Raw genomic sequence first — 13,027 nt, forward strand, 5'->3', positions numbered from 1 at the left:
CAGCGCTCGCAGAGCCGTGAGCAGTGCAGGGACCGGCTGCTGCTGGACTGTTGTGAGGTTGAAAATGCCCTTAGCACCTTTGAAAAGCAACCAGTAGGACCATTTTATTGCCTGATAACTGTGCAATTAACTTGTGTCACCACTGTATACTGTTTCTTTTGCCATAATATGGAGCTTTTAAGAAAAAATTAAACCTGCCAAGCATCATTACATGGTAAGTCTACCAAGCAACTATTCAGATTTCAGTGGCCTTGACTGAAGAACCTGGAAGAGTTCAGACAACTGAGAAACGCAGGCATCTGGCCAGACTCCAGATAATTTACCACTACATTAGAGATAATTCTTTGCTGGGTTCATGTATATACCTGGTGATTCTTATTCAGCTATGGAAGTTTTTCCTGTTCTCCTATATGTCCTCATTATTCGAGGTGACACGTTAGATACCAATGTACAGTTTGTTGCTCCTTCTGATCGTATACTTCTCATTGAAGTGGCAGTGAAAGTGAAAAAAAAAACTTGGGAGAAATCTGAGTGCGAATCATGGGGAGGGTATTAGCATTTGGTGAGCTGGGCACAAGAATCAGTCAGGAAATTAAAAGGAGGATGATATTTTGAGGTGACAAAACATTAAAATATAAAACTTGCATTTGAGTCAGATCCAGCCTCAATTTTTCCCTTTTTAAGCTGTTGCTTGTGAAAAGCTTGAGCCCACGCCAGTAACAAGTGAAGTCTTTGGGCTATTGCAACAGGGAGAAGGGAGGCTGAATTAAATTGTGTTAGAGCTTGGTGATGTCCTGATGAAATGAGATATGCAGCAGCAGGTCAAAGGACAGAGAAAGTGGCCATGGCATTGAACCAAAAAGGCAGGAGAGCCTACTTAGATGATGTGTTAATTAAGGTAGTGTCATCACAGCCATCCCTGTTGGTGTGGGCCAGTGAGCAAGGAGGAGGCAGTGAAACGGGCATCGCCTCTTTGATAATGGATTTGGCTTGGCCAGCTACTACACCGACACAAATGTGACAGCAGCGACAACCCTTCACGCTGCAGCTTTGGCTTGGGTGGCTCCTGCCGCGCCACTAGTGGGACAGACAGGGCGAGTGCAGGACACCCAGCGTGGCAGACAGGGCAAGTGCAGGATACCCAGCGTGGCTTCTACCTGCCTGGTGTGCACACTCGACTGGAAGGTCTTTAACCTGTAAAAAGAAATAGCAGTGTGGGTCCTTCCCCCATCCTCCAGCTTCATGCACTTCTCAGGCCGACTCAAAGCTCACTTGAAGGTTGGCCAGGGAGGTCGGGGAAGGTCCGTGCCCTGCAATCTGCCTTCGACAGAACAGGGATTGTGGAACAGTTTCTGTGTTTCTCTGCGAATAACAGAAATTATTTCACGCAGGTGTGAAATCTGGGGGGCAGTGCTGTACAGCTTCTGGGGCTGGCTCAGGACAAGGCCAGTCCTGTGGCCGGTGCGAGGGCTGCCAGCTGCTCAGCAGCCTGTGAAGGTGACGGCCAAGCATCGGCATGCAGCCCCCGCATCCCTGGTACCTGCACAGCCTGAGCACGGACCGACGTGGCAGGGAACGGGCACCGGCTTCCTCTTCTTGCATGAAGCCTCAGTTACTCACTGGTAATTACAAACCTTTTCCTTTGATGCTTTTTTTTTTTTTTTAGTAGACATAGCTCTGCTATGGCCTATTGGAAATACACGTAGAGAGATTAACAAAGCACACTGTAAAGGCAGGAATGACTGAAAAAGCCCAAATGCAATGCGATACAAAAGCAGCAGGTAGTTATTTTGTGCTGACTTTTCTGTTCTCTGTGTGTGTGCATGGTTCAGTGGTAAGAGACGGTATATGCCCTCATTATACATTATGCACACTGCATCCAGCCCTCCCACATGTCCCAGCCAACTCTACCCTCTTGCAGGCATGAACGGCGTAGTCCTGCCCGCACAAAGCTGGAGACAAACGGGAAGGTGGGTGCCACTGCACAGGGTGATGCCTGTGGCCCCTCTCCCGCCCAAGGCGCTGCCGGTGCCCACCGAAGGGTGGGCAGTGGCTGGCTGGACTCGGGGCCCCCCCTGCCCGGGCACCATCCCCTTCTGCTTTGTTTTAATTCATCCAGCTTCACAGCAAAATGATTCCCTGGGTGGGCGGTTATTTCAAAGCTGGATTTTTTCTCATTCTCTTTTGTGGTCATTATTGAAGGTACAGGTTTCATTACATCCGTTCAGTGGAAAGAAATGATAAAAACCAAAGTGGAAAGGCAGGAAAACACCATTTAAGAAATAAATGCAAAGTTATGACGCCTCTGTCTGCCTGAGAAAGAGAGATTTTTATGCAGTTTTTGGCATTTACAAATCCTTTGTGAAAAGGTCACCCTGTACTTGGAATCTTATTAATACAGAAGAATGGCCCAGGAAATGTCACGTCTTTTTACCATGATATTTACACAGAAAGGAGTGACTCAGCATATGAAGCTTCTCAAGCAGGATGGCATTAACGAGGCCAGAGACTGCAGTCGTGCTGCAGGGATAAGTGGTTCTGGCAGCCTGCTGCCACAGCCGGACAGGGGGGGCTCCCGGAGTGGCACGGTGACAGTCCTACCACTGTCATGGCGTGGGGACAAGGATGCTGGTGGCTGGGGAAGCTGCCAAAGCCCACTGCAGCTGCAGCGCTGGGCTGGGGGCAGCCACTGCCCTGCGTGCCCTTCACCTGCCCGGGTGGGAGCGGAGCTGCTGGCCGCTGGCGGGGAGTCTGGGGGGGATGCTGGCACCATCCCCTCGGGCAGCGCGCCAGCCCGCAGGGAGGGATGTGCCAGTATAAACCAGCATGGACTAGCAAGAGATACACACACCAACTCCCCAGCATATATAACGTGTATAGCTGTAGAAAAGTGTATATAAATGTGTATATATGCCTCTAAATGTTCTAGGAATGTACACACATTTTATATAGTTACAGGTTTAGTTTTCTGGCTATAATTATATATATAATGGCTACTTCTATATTATATATAGTCAGTTCACGTACAGAGACAAATGCATGCATACACACCCCTTTGCTGGCTTTCACATAGCATGTATGCATACACAAACACACACAAACCCTACATACACTATATATACTACAAATCCATAAATACACATAAACGATACATAAACAAACTCTTGTTTCATTTGTTTATATATACATACAAATATGTGTATATAGACAATCTATTATGTATTATGCATTATACATAGTATAGTTAACATACACGATTCATAACTACAGACTATATATTTTATATTTATACACATACACTGCATATAGGCTATACACACACACATTTCACACTCTCTTTCTTCTCCCTCATCTATCATTTGCACTGTGCTTTACATAACATTTATCCTAGATCCTCTTTATAATACACATTTTGTATATAAACACATCCTGACCACACTCATACACATAGTTATCATTCTCGCTATAAGTCCCCCATACATATAGTGTCTCTCCACACACACGCAGAGTCTCTCTGGCTCCCTGTCTATATTCACATTACAAACTGTATTATATACTTTATAAACTGTAAGCAAATGCTATGTTTATAAAGTATACTATTTATAATTATATGCTGTACACTACAATGTACACACAATGTTAGAAGTATACACACACTACACTTACACATACACAATGCACACTATACCGTATATATGCTATATAGCCATACACAGAAACACAGACTCTTTCTGTCACATAAAAAAAATATAATATACTATACATTATATATACTGGATATTATCAACTATCAACACAGTAAAGACACACCCCCACAATGTCTTGCTCTTCTCTCCCACTCTGACCCTTGCCTATGTATTTTTAAAATATTTTAATACATTTTAATATACATTTATATTTTAAATACAAAACGTTACACACTATATAATATATATACTATTGTAATGACATACTATACAGTTTATACACAAGAAATACTGTATATAAACCATATGTTCTCTCTCCCCACGTCCAAAGAACCCACACAGTATAGTATAGATATATACATTAGATATCGTATATGTACCATATACTATTTATCATTAGGTACTATAGATATTGTACATACACATACACTACACAGAGTGTATGCATTCACACACAATATACTTACCCTATATAAGCACACAAATATGCTCACTCCTTAGACATGACATATACTATATAGAATACATACTATATCTATAAACATATATTCAGTATACATTTTACTATTTCATATATGTACAATATATACATTATACTACCTGGTATAAATATATAAACTATGTAATAGCTATAGCATGTGTAAGAGTGTGTACGTATAGAACATATATATACTATTCTAGTAGTTTGCATACTATAGTTGTTTACTATATATATACACTGTTTATATACTGTAGGTATTACATAGTACATACTAGATAGCATACAAATGCATTCTAGATAGTATAATATATATGACATGCATACTTATACATACTATACAGTATACACATATATACTATGTAGTATAGGCACAGTACATCTTAGGATATAGTATATATGTGCATATCGTACAGAAATATATGTATGTGTGTATACTTTGTAGCATACATATACTGTATGCACATAGTATACATTATACTATCTCATATACATTTCCACACTATCGAGTATGTAACAGCTACAGTGTGTGTACAGAGCGCATGTGAATAGTGTGTATGTGCAATGTATACATACATGTATATACACTCTTCCCATGCTGTCTCTACATATACGTACACATATACTGTATGTATGTGCATATAGGATATGCGCATAGGCATATATGTATACTATATAGAGTATATATATTTATAATACCTACTACATGTAGGCACATCACATAGTATATGTGCTCTATGATACATATCATATGTATATGCAGATATATACATATCATGCAGTATATCCTCTATAGTATATCATTATACATACACTACGTGCTATAGTTACATATGCTACTACCACACACAGAGCCCTCTCCCTGTGCCCACTGGGCTGTGGCAGGCAGGGGCCGGTGACAAGGGGCTGTGGCCACCTCTGGGTGCTGCGACACGTCCCCAGGTGCTGGGTGGGGGGCCCTGTGCTGCTGGGCGCAGCGAGGGGCCAAGGTGGCCAGCAGAACCGCTGGCCCGTGTGCCGGGGGGGCCGTGGCCAGTGGCACGGGCAGCTCAGGTGCGTGGTGAGCCAGCTCCCAACACGGGCGTTACCTCCCCGTTTCTCCTCCGGAAGGTGCTTACACGGCCAGTAACCCACGGCGCGGCCTGGCTCCGGGCGAAGAGACAGCCACCAGCCCGCCACACCGTGACCCCTCCTGCGGTGCGCGGCCCACAGCAGCAGCGGTGCTGCTCATTCTTCTTCTTGATACACAGCCCCCTCCGCTCCCGGGCTGCCATTTCCTACGCCAACACCGCCTGTGTACCGCCCGTGCCGTGGCTGCCCAGTGACCTGCGCCCGGCCGCTGCCACCAGCCCCCAGTAATGACCATTAACTGGCTGTGGGAGGTGTGCTGGGCAGCCCGGCAGGGTGGGGACTGTGCCCACCGGCTGTGGGAGCTGCTGTGTGGGCAGGTGGGGCGGTCAGCGGCGGGACGTGGCTGTACGCCACCATGGCACTCCCCGGGACCCCCGCACCAGGCGCTGGCGGGCTGCACAAAGCTGTCTCCACCTGCACCTTGTGGTGGTGCCAGCGGTCACAGGTCGGCCATCATCCATCGCCTGCATGGTCAAATGAAAAAAAAAAAGCAATTTAACTTTTCTACCTTCTGTGGATGCTGCACAGCAGGGCAAGAGCAGCGCTTGTGGGGCGGCAGGGGCCCCACTCGGCCCACGCGTGTGGGCGCCCTGAGCAGGGGCGTGCGCTGCAGTGTGAGTGCACGGAAAGATGGGAACGGTGAACAGCCTTGTTTGGGCCATCATCCGTTACAGTCTGTATAGAAGAAAATTACTTTTCTTAATCATAATCGCCACATAATAACGCTTGCATGAGACAGACGAAAAAATAGCCTTCTCTTTAGAATTTATATTATTAATTCCTGGTTTCCGCAGCAAGAGAGAGGTAAAATTAAATGTTTTTTCTTCCTTCTCTGCTTTGCATTAGCAAACAGATTATCTGAGGGCTGCCTGCAAAGCCTTCTCAGATAACACGAGCAGCCCCACACAGCCGGGACCCCGCGCGGGACCCCTGGTCACACCCAGAGCGCCTGCCGGCTGTGGCCACCCGCAGCCACCTGCCAGCCCCGGCACTGCCCAACCATGCCGTGGGGACCGGGGCACCAGCCCGGGCAGCGGGTGCCATCGCTCGCGTGCGTGTGGCATGGCGGGAGACACCGGCGGGTGCCACCGCCTTCCCCCCAAACGGGCCAAAAACTCCAGTGCTCACAGCACGGCTGCTGCTTTCTTTCAATTCCCCCAGTTATTAAGGAAATCTCATGATTTTTTTTTAAAGCCTGTATTTTTTAAATATGGGACCATCGGTGCCGGTGCCAAGGAGCAGATATTATGGGAAAGGCAAGGTATCTTCTTTTATTTTAAATGATTGCCCTGGATGCCCTTTTACCTGAGCAGAAGCGTGGGGCTCCTTTAGAAACAATATCTTGCTAATTGTACCGGAGTAATTTTGCTGCATAAAGCAGCTTATTTAATAATGATGTGAGTGGCGCAGTGTAATGAATGCCTGCCTGAGCAAATTAAAGTAATCAATTGCTAAGGCCAACACATTTTAGAACAAGTACAGAAAAAAGCGTAGATAAGGGCTTTTAAGCCACAGGGTGGAAAACACACACATAATTCTTTGACCAGTTTTAAAATATGAACAATTGTAATTTCTTAATCAGTTACAGAAATAAAAAACCTGGCTATGCAAAGTGGGAACCTCCACCCTCTGCTGAAAACTGTCTATTGCAAGAAACTATGAAAGCCATTTCTGCCAGAAATCCTGGTCCCACTACACTGGGGCGACCTTCCCCAGGCTGGTGGGGCCGTGCCTGCCCGGCTCCACGCTTCCCTTCAACATTAAGCAAATCACCCCGCACCAGGGCACGCTGCCACTTGCTCATCTGTGAGGGTTAATTAATGTTTGCAAAACACAAGATGAAAATGTACTCCAGAAGCGCTGAGCGCTATGTTACAGCCACCTTGCCAGGGCACTTTGATGGTGTTTGCTTAAGTAAACTTAGAGCTCTTGGGACGAGGGGTGCCACGGCTGTGCCATGGGTCCCCGCTGGTGCCGAGCCGCAGCTCCACAGCTGAGCCCTGCGCCCCTGCATGTACCGAGCTGAGATGCCGGCTCTGGTGCTTTGGTTCTTTGTAATGAGCACTTAGCGTTTTTTCTTTAAAATGATTTTCATTGTAATCATGCTGGACAACTTGAAGACAGCAGGCATTTTAATGAAGGCATGGGACATCCATAAAAGACCATGCCACAGATAAAACCGGGAGTACATCATGTTTATTACTTGTTACGTCAAATTGAATTGCACCGATGACCTGATGCTAAAAGCCAATGTTGGAAATGAGTGGGGAACTTAACTGTAACTCACAGCAGCACCCCTGACGCACCGTTTTCTGCCTTTTGTTGGGGAATTTATATGGTGCCCACAAACACGCCTGTTTAATTCCCCTCAAGCAGTACCACATAAATTCCCCAATACTTTCCCTGTCCCTGCCCCTCCTCCTAAGCTGACACACTTCACCACCACTTCTAGACCAGGACAGGACCATCTATAGCACTTTGGGTAGCAGAAATCATTCTTTTGTAAAATTCAGTCCCAGCCCAAACCTTCATCTTAATCTAATCCAAAACAAGGGCAGCCATCCTTGTACCAAACAGACCAACAGCTCCCACCCCCACCAGCCCACGAGCACCAAAACCATTTCAGACCGGGCAACAAGTGAAGTTTTTCAGCCCTCCTGTTCCTAAAACTGGTTTCTGGTCCCTGTGGGGGGATGCTCCGACCCTCAGCAGCATTGCTCCCCCCTCCAACCCCACCCCACCCCCAGCAGGGTTTAGGTGCCCCTCACATTCCCTATTCCTTTCACAAAGTTGCTTTGTCATTTATTCTTGGTGACAGGGCACCACAACCCAAGCACCAGGCTGCAGCAGTGATTTATTACTGCTGGACCTGTACAGCTCTATAAAAAGAGCCATTCCTGCCTTTTTGGCTAGCACTGACAATTACAGATAGTTGACCATTTTTCTTACAAGCTTTAGCTTGCAGCTTTTTCTTTCCCAGGCAGCTCCAGAAGTTAAAAAAATGCAGGTGGGCTTCCAGGTCTGCAGAGAAAGCTCTTCTTCACCCGGCACAGCCTCATCTGAGGACCTCTGGAAATGGGGGGAAATCCCACCAGGTGACAGCCCCTCTCTTGGCTGTAGGGATACATCTGTTCCCCAAGCACTGTTTGAAGTAATTAGCGTTCTGCTTGCTTGGTTAGCGTTATAAGGACAGGAGGGCTTTGGGTGCTGCACTCCGAAAACTTTGTTCATGCCCCTTGAGCAAGAAACTGACTGGCAACTGCAGCTTTGGCTCATCACACCGGTGACATGGTTTGTATGAAAGAGGTTTCTGAACAGCAAAGGACAGATTGCTTTATAAAAAAACCCAACACCAAAACCTAATTAAGACTATACTAAATTATTAGATTGTGGCATCTGGCTGTCCAAGTCCTGAGATTGCACATGTTCTTTCTAACACTTTAAACTTAGTTTTGAGCTTGTTTAAATTCATTTAAAATTCATTACAGGATGCCCTTTTGGACGAAGTTTGCCTGGCTTAAGATGTAATATTATTCTCCTAGCTCTTGCTGCTCGGCTTGTGACCAAACTCTGACCCACAAGAGTTACCTCAAGCGGGCCGCCCCAAAGAGCTCCACGGCGAATGCAGCCTTGCAACAGTCATCACATCCCTCTTTGCTTCTCTGGTTGTAAAGCATCAATAGAAACTGTTAGGTACAACTTCTTTCACTGTTAGCTTTTTCACAGAAACTACTTGTGCGTTCAATCAAACTGACACCCTGGCTCTGCATTTCTATCCACTGAACAAATTAATTGCTCTTGAGAAGCTGCTCCTCGCCACAGGAGCAGGGCAGGCTGTCTCTGGGGCCAGACCCGCTGCCACCAGATCCCCCCTGCTCCAGCCCAGGGCCTCGTCCCCTCCTTTGGCCCCCAGCAGAGGAGCACTGGGTTCCTGGCTATTTGGCCTTACAAAATACACTTCAAAGACACACTCCAGCCTGCTGGGCTAACAACCCAACCTGCATGCCCCAGCCCCACACGCTGGGCGTCCGCAGCGGCCTCACTCTGCTTTAAACTTTAACACACGAGACCTAAAAGCTCCTCCCCTGCTTAGTCATTATATATATACACACAATAATTCATACTGGGGTTCTTGCCAGAGGAAGAAAGGACTACTAACAATTTAATGCAACTCAACACACAGTGCACTAGCTGTATCTGCAGCCTGTTCTATAAAATTCTGCTTCCTGATTAAAAAACCAGACCAACCACTGATTACATCCCGCTGGCTTTAACAGGCGCTGGGAGCTGTTGCTCTTGCCCACGGCAGCTGTAGGTTGCAGTGGTCCTTACAGCGTGGCCCCTTACAATGGTCCTGGCTTCTTGCCCCAGCCATGTGGTGACTGCGCTACTGCTCAGCCCTGTCCCCCCACAATGCAGCTAATAAACAACTACTTTTTGTGTGGTTTTGTGCCCTGGTGTTTCAGGTTTCCAGCATTGTGGCAAGACTGAAAGAAGTTTAAGATGAACTGTCACTGCTACAGAACATTAGTGTACCCCGCATGCCTGGCAGCGCATGGGGGGGCAACTCAGCCCAGGGGGTGCAGCCAGAACCCAGGCAGCTGGGGGGCAGAACAACCATTCCCACTTTTAGAGCTAAACCAAAGCTGTCCCAGCGCCGGCAGATGGTGAGCACAGCCTGGCCGCTGTGAGCACAGCCTCCCACCTGCAACCAGCCCTGAAACCATCTGAGAGAAGCACTCGCACAGTGAGAAATACAATATACATTCTATTCCTCTGGAAAATTACTAAGAAAAAGTTTGCTCCTCATTTGCAATTTAACTTTACATTTCAATCTTTAATCTTACAGCTTTTAGTTATGTTTGCGGCCAGCTCGAAAAATGGAAGTAGCTGAACTTTTCAGACATGAAGATAATATATTCACAAAGCAGAGATTAGAGGTTTTGGGATTCATTCTCGATTCTCCTTGATTTGATATGGGGAAAGAACTTGAAAGTATAAAAAGACCTTTTCAAACTCCTTTGCTTGGCAGAGACATTCAGGGAGATTCACATCCTTGTCTTTTTCCTGAGGACTCGCATGTTTTTATAGTTACTTCAGATTTAGACTCATCAGAGGCACATACGCCTAGCTAATTCCTGCTTATCAGGTTCTCTAAAAATGATGGTTTTTCTTTCCCCTGTCCCTGAGAGGTGAAAGCTAGCTGAAGCCATTCACGAGGCTCTTCCCTGCCCTGCAGTCATCAGCCCTTGCAGTGTTTGAGAAGCTGCTCTGGAAACCAATAGCTGGACCCCCACCAGCCCCAGCCACAGGATCCATCCTGCCCCTGCTGTGCCCTGGGCGCTGCTGGAGCTGCCACGGGCAGGGGAGCTGCGCTCAGCACCACGACAGCGCTGCTGAGCCCGGCGAAGGCTGTGTCCACCCCTGCTCCGCTCGGCTCCTGGTGTGGAACTAAGAAACCCCTGATGGGCATTGCCATCAGGGGTGTGTGTGTGTGTGCGCGTCTCAGACACGGGCTGACCCTGGTCCCTGTCCCCAGTGTGTGAAGATCCCATCACCTCATCTCAATACTTCTGCTATTTTTTTATCTCCATATGCATACACATATATGAACAGCTGTGATTTTCCCACAGGAGTTGCAGCTGATGCAAATTCAAAAAACTTTCAGAAGGGGATTATTTTGCCTCAGCTGCCTCAACTAAAAAAGAGAAAATAAAAAGCAAACAGAACCCAGAAAAGCGGCCTGGGAAGGAGAAAGCCCAACAGTTTTGCCACCTCACCTCCACACAGCACTCAACAGCCGCTGTCTTTCGCTGCCCTTGGGGTGAACACCAAGCACAAGAACCACGGGAAAAGCTGCCCAACTATCAGCCACAAATGGAACTTCAAAGAACAAAAGGGGGAAATATCAACTGTCACAGAGACTGAACTGTCCTGAGCTGGATGTTTTCATCACTATCTGGGCTGAGAAAGAGCTATTTTATGACAGACTGTAATAATCCCTCAGGAAAAGCATCTAAGACCCAGGCACACTGACAATGACATTTTTGATATCAGCCTGCCCAGTCTTCCCAGCTTAATCGGTCCCGTGCTGAAGCCCAGCTCAAGTCAGTGCTCCATCCCCTGTGATGGACCTCACTACTTTGATGGAGCTCACCCCTGGGCATTTTTCAGCCACCCTTGCACTCCTGGTCCCCCGAGCAGCCTGTGCTAGGCAGCTGTCTGGGCTGCCTGCGTCACCAACAGGAGCGTGTGCCTGCCTGGGGGCAGCCCAGCCAGGACAGAGAGCTCACCTGCACCGAGGGTCTGCAGCCCCCTCCCCTGCTGCCACCACGGCAGGAGCATCGGTCTCCATCGAGAGTGTCATTCACCTCCTGCAAGGCAGTTTTCTTTTAGGTTGCTTTCGTGGTGACTCGTTTTACCTTTAATATGTTTTGGCAGAACTGAGGTGTTTATTTCAGCGAAGTAGTGAAAATAGTTTTGAGCATGTTGGCAATCTATGCAATTCCTGTCAAGTCACTGCTTTTTTAATGCAGTGGCTTGGATTGATCTGACTTAGCTCTAAGCATACACAATCAATCAAGATCAAACTTTACACCATATACAATTTCCTCATTTTTAATAACTTGCACAGTGAAATATTTTACCAGTTCTGACACGTCACTGGCTCACAAGGTGCTGGCTTGTTTAGCTTTCTCTCATTCACTACAACATTTTCATTTCCCTCTTCATAGGAGTCAACGGGACAGGTAAGAGCTCTGAGTGGTTTCGACAACATATGACAATGGTGAGTGGTTTTCAAGATGCAACACCTCTGACTGTGGAAAACTCCCAACAGTCACCGTTTCTTTCATTTTTTTATTTCCTGTGGGATTTAAGATTCCCATTGTCCTCTCCTACCCTGTGACCCGAACAATGATTTCCTATTAGTATATAGATCTAGTATGAATGCTCCTGAGAAGACATGACACGTTCTTGCTTAGTTACTTACACATTGCTATTCACTTGCAAGCACACCAAACTCTGCAAAGTCACTGGCAGAATGACTTTCATGTCAATAAAAGGTTTTAAGGGAACAAAATTGTATTACAGGCTAAAACACCGCCAGTCTGGGTTTTAAGAGCCACATTTGATTCTTTAACCAGGTACATTTTCCTTCCACTAGAGCTTTACAGCCTACATACCAGATTACTTCTCAAATCTCTTTTTAATTGGAGCTGGTTTTGTAAGGCAGCTACATGTATGTTATTTGATAAATACATGACAAGTAAATGCTCTTATGCCAACTCTTTAAAAGTAGCAAGCAAGTTTTATAAATGTGCTTCATAAATAGCAGCATTTTCTAATTTCATAGAACAACAAGAACAAATCAGCTTCTTTCAGAGATAGATTAGTTCCCTGTAGACAACACATTGATCCCAACAGATTTCCATCTATTTTCAGGATTTTAAAGAACAGCCATTGCCATTCAATTATCATGCTTCATTAAACAACTTAAAATCCATACATTTGTGCTTCTAGTTAAAAAAAAGTTCAGTAACCTTGTTTATGACATGTAATGTGGTGTTTGTTCAGAGAAATCCAGCAGAGCAAGTGTGCGGCCACACAGCATCGTCACCACCATGCGCTGCTGGGAAACTCCGAGGGAAAACTGCCACAGCCCATGTCCCGGGGCAGCCAGTGCCTCCCCTCACCCGGCTCTTGGGAACCAGCATGCCTCACTGCAGGGAGA

The 13,027-nt window shown here is 46.5% G+C and overlaps 1 long non-coding RNA gene across 1 annotated transcript in view; it reads left to right on the forward strand.

Moving 5' to 3' along the window:
- Positions 1-12,656, forward strand: part of LOC121080696 — a 29,318-nt gene extending 16,662 nt beyond the window's left edge. Inside the window, exons 5-6 of the long non-coding RNA XR_005825465.1 lie at positions 1,392-1,622; positions 10,929-12,656. This is a non-coding gene — a long non-coding RNA (uncharacterized LOC121080696). The remainder of the gene's footprint in view (positions 1-1,391; positions 1,623-10,928) is intronic.
- Positions 12,657-13,027: the final 371 nt, after the last annotated feature.

The sequence above is a fragment of the Falco naumanni genome, chromosome 1 (genome assembly GCF_017639655.2).
Source record: "Falco naumanni isolate bFalNau1 chromosome 1, bFalNau1.pat, whole genome shotgun sequence".
Taxonomy (NCBI): Eukaryota; Metazoa; Chordata; class Aves; order Falconiformes; family Falconidae; genus Falco; species Falco naumanni.